The sequence below is a fragment of the Sminthopsis crassicaudata genome, chromosome 4, assembly GCF_048593235.1.
Source record: "Sminthopsis crassicaudata isolate SCR6 chromosome 4, ASM4859323v1, whole genome shotgun sequence".
Lineage (NCBI taxonomy): Eukaryota > Metazoa > Chordata > Mammalia > Dasyuromorphia > Dasyuridae > Sminthopsis > Sminthopsis crassicaudata.
The window spans coordinates 466,101,267-466,109,102 of record NC_133620.1 but is presented as its reverse complement, the minus strand read 5'-3'; the positions used below and the strand labels follow the sequence as shown (position 1 = coordinate 466,109,102).

At 45.0% G+C, this 7,836-nt stretch overlaps 1 protein-coding gene across 1 annotated transcript in view; it reads right to left on the bottom strand.

Moving 5' to 3' along the window:
* MYL10 (myosin light chain 10) overlaps positions 1-7,357 on the bottom strand; it is a 153,163-nt gene extending 145,806 nt beyond the window's left edge. The window contains exon 1 of the mRNA XM_074264165.1: positions 7,221-7,357. The gene's annotated coding sequence lies outside the window, so the exon portion shown is untranslated. The remainder of the gene's footprint in view (positions 1-7,220) is intronic.
* Positions 7,358-7,836: the final 479 nt, after the last annotated feature.

Sequence of the window (7,836 nt, the reverse complement as noted above, 5' to 3'; positions counted from 1 at the left end):
CGTAAAGTGGGCCGAGGGGGGAGGGGGGGCGCCCGGGCCCACAACAATAACGCCCCAAACCCACCTGGAAGAGCTCATCGGCCGCCCGGCTCGGCGGTCACTGATTACATTTTTCCCCAAAGGAAACTTCAGTGAATTTGGTGAGTGACTCATGTGCCGGGCTGCCAGTCGCAACACACATGGCTGCACCGGGACGGCACGCGGGGCCGGCTGGGGCCCACCGGCCTCCCTTGCCTCTGCCTCCCCCCCCTCGGCCTCCCCCCCTTCAGCCTCCCCCCCTTCTCCAGCCCCAAGATGACTCTGGCTCCGAAGTCCTCATCCAAGGGGCGGGGGGTCAAACAAGCCAGGGAGTCCCCGGGGTCGGGGTCCCTCTGTGCTTCTCTTCAGGCCGCAGACACAAGTCCCTGCACACGTGCAGAGATAGGCACAAACATGTACATGCACACACATGAACATACATGTACACACATGTAAGTAATGCTCCTGCACACTCACATGTACACACACAAACATACAGATACACGAACAAAGACACACACAGACAGCCCCTTCCTATGTGTATACCCAGAAGCACACACGTGGGACAGAGAGGCACTCGTTCATGAATCCCTACACAGAAGCCCACAATATACATGTGGGCACTGTGCACATCTGTACCCGCACGTGCACACATGTACACAATGTAAACACATGCACATAATACAGATACAGACACCCAGACACAGAAACACGCACGCACATAATACGGACCCAGACACTGGTTCATGTGTCCTTACCCAGAAGCCCACGGGTGCACGCGTGCCCTGGCACATGTAGGAGCACATGCACACACAGACGGCCACTCACGCGCCCACACAGACGCTCAGACACGTATAAACGCACAGACACACGGGCCCTGAGGCCCACAAGGGGGTTAAGCCTGGCACTTAGCTGGAGTGCATCAATAAATCACTCAGAGATAACCTTTGCATACCAATAGTGCAAAAATCCAATTAAAGTAACTTATTACTAACTCAGTCCTGCTTTCCCATCACTTAAAGCTTCAGGGAGGGGGAGGGGGGCGGCGGGCGCACGAGGGCCCCCAGACTGAGGGGAGATGGGAACGTGGAGCTCCTGCACATGGAAGGAAATTCTTTTCCAACAGGTCAATCGGCCACGGCAGGGGCCACCTCTGGGCGTCTGGGTTTGTTTGGGGTGGGAGGGAGAGACTGGAATGTCTCCTCGGCCCCTCCCCCTGATGCTGGAGCGGCCCCCGGCCCCCAGCCAGAGCCCCGAGGAGAGCCCGGCTCAGAGGAGTCTGGGAGGGAAGCAGGACTGAAGAGGTTGCAAAGAGGAGTCCTGGAATCTCCCAGGACCCTGAGATTTGGAGCTAGAAGGGACCTTAAAGGCCACCTGGTCCACCCCCCTTCTCCCTCCCATTTTACAGAGGAGGCAACTGAAGCCCAGAGTGATCAAGGTCACATTGCCAGCAGGATGGCCCGAGAGAAAAGAACAATGAGGGGGAGGGAGGGAGGGAAGGAGAAAAGAAAGAAGAAAGGAAGGGAGAGAGAGGAAGGAAGAGAGGCAGTTGGAGGGAGAAGAAAGAAGAAAAAGAAAGAGAGAGAGAAAGAAAGAGAAAGAAAGGGAAAAGAAGGAAGGAAGGAAGGAAGGAAGGAAGGAAGGAAGGAAGGAAGGAAGGAAGGAAGGAAGGAAGGAAGGAAGGAAGGAAGGAAGGAAGGAAGGAAGGAAGGAAGGAAGGAAGGAAGGAAGGAAGGAAGGAAGGGAAGGAGGGAGGGAGGGAGGGAGGGAAGGAGGGAGGGAGGAAGGAAGGAAGGGAGAGAGAAATGGCCTATACAATGTGCCCTGTGCACTATCATGAATATCATGTTTGCTTAGTTGAATTGACTAGTTTGGACACTGGAGAAAGGAGGGAAGGAGAGGAAAAGGGAAGGCAGGAAGGAAGGAAAGAAGGAGGGAGGAAGAAGAGAGGAAGGGAAGGGGAAAGGAATTCTAATTTCAGAGCTTGCAAATGAAGAAACTGAGGCACAAATGATCACAAGTGCCATGCTTAGAACCATAACAAACTCTAATGTCAACTCCAGGCAGTTGTTCTAACCACTGTTACCTACAAACTTCATGGGAGTCTCATGACACTTTACTGTTGCACCTACTTTACAAGTAAGTAAACTGAGGCAAAAAAAAAATGTTTAAGCCAAAATTCACTGTCAGTAAGAAATCCTGGAAGATAAGCCAGCAGTCTGAACTCAGCGGCACCTGGACTTCAAATCCTGCTTTCTTTCCAGCCTCCTGCCTCCCAGGCCATAGCCATGGGGAAATAATGCTGAAACTTGGGAAACTGATTCTGTGATTTCTGAAGGTGGCTTTTTTGGTGACCCAAGCTATGGATGTAGATCTTTTTTTCTTTTAGAAAGAAAGAAAGAAAGAAAGAAAGAAGAAGAAAGAAAGAAAGAAAGAAAGAAAGAAAGAAAGAAAGAAAGAAAGAAAGAAAGAAAGAAAGAAAGAAAGAAAGAAAGAAAGAAAGAAAGAAAGAAAGAAAGAAAGAAAGAAAGAAAGAAAGAAAGAAAGAAAGAAAGAAAGAAAGAGAATGAGAGAGAGCGACAGAGAGAGAGAAAGGAGAGAGAGAAAGAGAGAGAGAGAGAGAAGAGAGAGAGAAAGGAGAGAGAGAAAAAAAGAGAGAGAGAGAGAAGGAGAGAGAGAGAGAAAGGAGAGAGAGAAAGACATTTGCTCTTTTCAGGAGAACTCCAGGAAGCAAAGAAACGCTTCCCGAAACAAACGACCGTTTTCCAGCAGAAATCACTTGGATCCTTTCCCTGGGACATGCGAGCCTTCTCCAGAGTTCTCCAGGCAGTATCCCTGCTGCTATTCCCTGGCTCTGTTGAAGCTCCCAGGAAAGTACCTCAGGCCAGACCAGCTCAGTTATTATTTTCTTGAAGTTTGAGCTGGAAGGGGCCCTGAGATCAAAGGCCTCCTTTTCCCAGCTGGAGTTAGGAAGGAAGGCCCAATCTGGCCAAGATCACAGAGCAGGGGAGACCCTCCTCACCAACTAAGGTTCCTTTAATTCACAACTAGTCTCCACACTTAGATATTCATTCCTTTGAGTCTCAATGGCTTTCAAGTCTTCTATTAAAATGTAAATAACCCTAGAGAAAAATAATTTTTTTTTTCTATTTTAACTACCTTAGAAAGATGGGATGCCTATGAGAAATGCTCAGAGAATAATAGTTCCCTGGCAGGAGGAAGGGCAAGGATGCTAAGAGTATCCCTGGTAAGAAGGACCCAGGTGTAAGTAAACTGAGACCTGAATTAGCCATTGGAGCATAAGTTTAGAGCTGAAGCTTCCATAGGAATTAATTAGTGTGACCCTCCCCCCATTTTACAGGAACAGCAAAGTTACGTGACTTATCCAAAGTCACATATTTAGGAGTAAGTGAAAGAGTCGAGATTCAAGCCATGTCCTCTGATCTTCTAAAAACGGGGCTCTGTCTGAGGTAACCCCCCCCCCCATCAACTCCACTAATTTACAATGATCCTGATACTTCCCATGCTGTAAAGAGAGGGAATACACAGTTCCCCATGGAAAAGGCTCTTCCAGAGCTTCTCTCTGAGGATTTGTCTCCAGGGAGGAGCAGGGAAGGCAAGAAGGCCAGAGGGAGCTGGTCTGAGTGTCTGAGAAGCTCAGCCTTTCCCAGGATAAGCAGGTTTATTATGTTGCATATTAATTAGCCCAAAGCTGGCTCAGCAAAAGGGTAGTGTTTCCAAATCCCCCTGTACTGTTTGTCCCAAAACATCATCTGCAAGGAACTGGAGATGCAGCTAATGATGAGCCAATGGGGGAGCTTGGCCCACCGACCCGCAATTTTGTCTGGAAAATTCCCCTGAGGAAGGAAGAAGCTGATGTGTGCAGAAGAAAGGGAAGAGACCCAAGGCTGAGTTCTCAGGTGAAAGCATTGCCACCTGGGGTCAGGCACATGGGAGGAGGGAAGAAGGAAGGGAGGAAGGGAGGAAGGGAGGGAGGGAGGGAGGAGGGAAGAAGGAAGGGAGGGAGGGAGGGAGGAGGGAAGAAGGAAGGGAGGAGGGAAGAAGGAAGGGAGGGAGGGAGGGAGGGAGGAAGGAAGGAAGGAAGGAAGGAAGGAAGGAAGGAAGGAAGGAAGGAAGGAAGGAAGGAAGGAAGGAAGGAAGGAAGGAAGGAAGGAAGGAAGGAAGGAAGGAAGGAAGGAAGGGAGAGAGAGAGGGAGGGAGGGAGGGAGGGAAGATCTGACTATACTCACTAGTTATAATGTATGTACAATCAGAGCCATCTTGTGCCTTTTGGATTAAAGGGCAAAAAGGAAAGTGGAGGGTGCGACCCAGATCATTCCGGCCTGTGTAGACAAACTCCACAATAAATGGAGATTCAGTGGCAAATAGTAGGGGAGGAGGGAAGGAATAAGCATTTATTAAGCACCTACTATATGCTGGGCACTAGGTTAAGCACTTTATAAATATTACCTCATGATCCTCCCAACAACCCTGCAATAAAGGGGTTGTTATTATCCCCATTTATAGTTGAGGAAACTGAGGCAAACAGAGGTTAAGAGACTAGCCTCTTTGTCACACAGCTAATAAGTCTCTGAATAATTTATAGCAGTAAGGGTAGGAGATTCTATTTGCTCTCAAGTCTTCTGGACTCCAGACCAGGAGGTCCATCCACTGTGCCTCTTAGCTGCTTCCCTATGTCAACTCTACCCAGATCCTTAATTAGGTTGGCCAAGAGACAGTGTAACAAATGGTGGAGACCAGTGATACAAAGATACTTATTTACAAAGCTCCGAGTATGAAAGAGTTCGAGAATTTGCTGTTCCCCATCCTTAAATCTCCAGCCTCATTTTCTCCAAATCTACGACCCTGGGATCCTACTTAAAGCCCTCAACTCCAGATGGGAGTGATAGAGAATAAAGCAGAGACTTGAGTCATCCACCAGTGAATACTGTATTTATTCAAGAACTAAGCCTCCCTTCAGGCAAGCCTGGAAGAACACAAAGAATCAACAAGGATCGTTCTTGTTTGTTTGTTATTTGTTCATTTATTTGCTTTCAGTCTTCTTAGAAGTCTCCCCTAGATTATTTTGTAAGTACTTTCTGTTTACTTTGCTGTATCTCCTAAGAGAAAGGAAGCTCTTTGAAAGCAAGGAGACTTTCTTTTTTTTTTTCTTTTTTTTTTCTCCACCTCAACACACCTAATGTAGGCCTTGCACATATTAGAGTCTTGTTTTCTTTATTTTTTTTAATTTTGTACTTCATAACACCAAAAAAATGAACAAAGGAGAACAGAAAAGGAGGAGGATTCGAGAAACCACAATTATCTATTAAATACAGTTTGCTTTCCCCCCCAAAGTACGTAGAGCAAATTTATAATTTTCAAAGCTGTCTTTCTCTGTTTCCACTTGAATTTTATTCTTCTATGTGTTAATAAAATAATTCAATGATCTTCATTTGTTGCTTTCCTTGTTTCTGTTTTACTTTTCTCTCACCCTCTGCCTTTGCCTCTCCCCAAAATTTCCTCTCTAATGAAAAACAAACACAACCTTGCGATCAAGAAACACATTCAAGCAAAACAAATACACGTATTGGTCATCTCTGATAACAAGCACCTCGTTGCACACCTTTGGTCAGTCCACTCTCTGAGGGGAGCTGGGGGCAAGCTTCATCATCAGTTCTCTGGATTCATGACTGGCCATGGTTTTGATGGGATAACTTGTCTTTCAAGGTTGTTTTCCTTCAAATTGCCATGGTTACAGTTAAAAATAATAATAATAATCCTACTGGTTCTGATCACTCCACTCTGCATCACTTCATACAAGTTTTCCTCAACACAATCTCTTCTGTCATTTCTCATGGCAGGATACTATTCTATGATATTCACAGACCATTCGATTGACCACCATTCCCTAATTGATGAACAACACACTCCTCCCAGTTCTTTGCCACAAAAAAAGTGCCAAAAATATTTATAAACGCTTCTGTCCTCGAGTCCTTTTTACATTTTCTTTGATCAATAATAGTGGTCAGAATTTAGAGTGTGCTCAATTTAGTGACTTTTTAAGCCTCGTTCCAAATTGCTTTCCAGAATGGATGGACCAATTCTATCAAACTCACAAGGATGCGCCTGTCTTCCCACTGCCTCTCCAACAATTGTCACTTTCCTTTTCTCTCACCTTGGCCAATCTGATTGATATAAAATAGGACCTTGGAGTCACTTTAATTTGCATTCGTCTAACTGTTGGTAATTTGAAGCATTTTTTTTAAAGGTAGCTATTGATAGCTTAAATTTCTTTTTTTGAGACTTGCCTATTAAGCATTGCCTCTTGCAGAATGGCTATCATTCTCGCATATTTAAATCAGTTTTTTTTGTTTGTTTGTTTGTTTTTTGAGGCTGGGGTTAAGTGACTTGCCCAGGGTCACACAGCTAGGAAGTGTTAAGTGTCTGAGACCAGATTTGAATTTGGGTCCTCCTGAATTCAGGGCTGGTGCTCTATCCACTGTGCCACCTAGCTGCCCTAAATCAGTTCTTTATATATCTTGAATATCAAACCTTTATCTGAATATCTTACTGTAAAGATTTTCTCCAGCTAACCATCTCCCTTCTGACAAGCATTGGATTTATGGGTGAGAGAAATCTTTACTTCTATGTAATCACAGCTGTCCACTTTATATTCTATGATTCTCTCTCCATCCCTTGTCTGGTCATGATCTCTTCTATCCATAGTTGCGAAAGGACGTATTAAACTCTTAATAAGTATTTGTTTAATTGAAGGGCTTGGGGTAAGATTTTATCACGTCTTCGGTATGTTAATTTGATTATTTTTGTTGATGGTTATTGTTTGTAATAGAAACAATTTTTAATGACCTATCCTTTTCCCTACTTCCATCAAAGGCTACATGGCTACATGTGGTGGGTATAGACATTCTAGAGGGCCAATTCTGAGAAACCCAGCCAAGACATCCATTTGACCCAAAGCCAAAACAGAGCTGTGTGCAAATCTCTTGCTTGCAAATGATTGTGGGTTTTTTTCCTTTGAAAACTCCCTCCTTAATGTTCATTACTAACTTTCTTTCTGAATATCCAGAAATGGATTTCTGATCTTTTTTGGACATCATAGTCATAGAATTTCAATTAAAAAAAGGACCTTAGTGGATGGCTAGCCCAACATAAATTGGAAAAGAGTCCCCTCCTTGACATACCTAAGGAGAGGTCATTCAGCCTTTCTTCAAAGACCCCTGAAGGAGGGAGAGCCAAAGCAGCTCTTGAGCAGCATTGATTGTGAGGAAGATTTTTCTCTACATCAAGAGAATTTTTCTGTATACTTCTGTATCTTCACTGTCAAGCCCAAATTTGAATCTCTACAGCTTCTCTTCCTTACTCCTAATTCTACCTTCTAGGGCTAAATAAACAAGTTAATCCTTCCTTTAAGGAACCATCCTTCCAGAACTAGGAGACAACTAGCACTTGCCCTCTGAGTCTTTTCTTCTCCAGGCTAATCATCTCCAATTCCTCAACTACCCCTTTGGTGAAATATTAATCTGGGAGAGAAAGACTTTCAGATTCTGGCCAAAACAGAAACAATTGCTATTTATACTCATTCTGGGCCACTGGGACCCAAACAAAGAACAAGGAAAGCTCGGGTGAGGACATATTGTTGGTCGATCAAGGAGAGCCAGTCCTGATCTATATCTCATTACTGTACAGAGATGGCTTTGGAGGAGAGAGTAGGGCTGGTGACTTTACACAATCCTCCCTCACTTAAATCCAACTCATTTGTAAGCCATGCTTGTAGGGTGTAAGAGACCCTCCTGATGT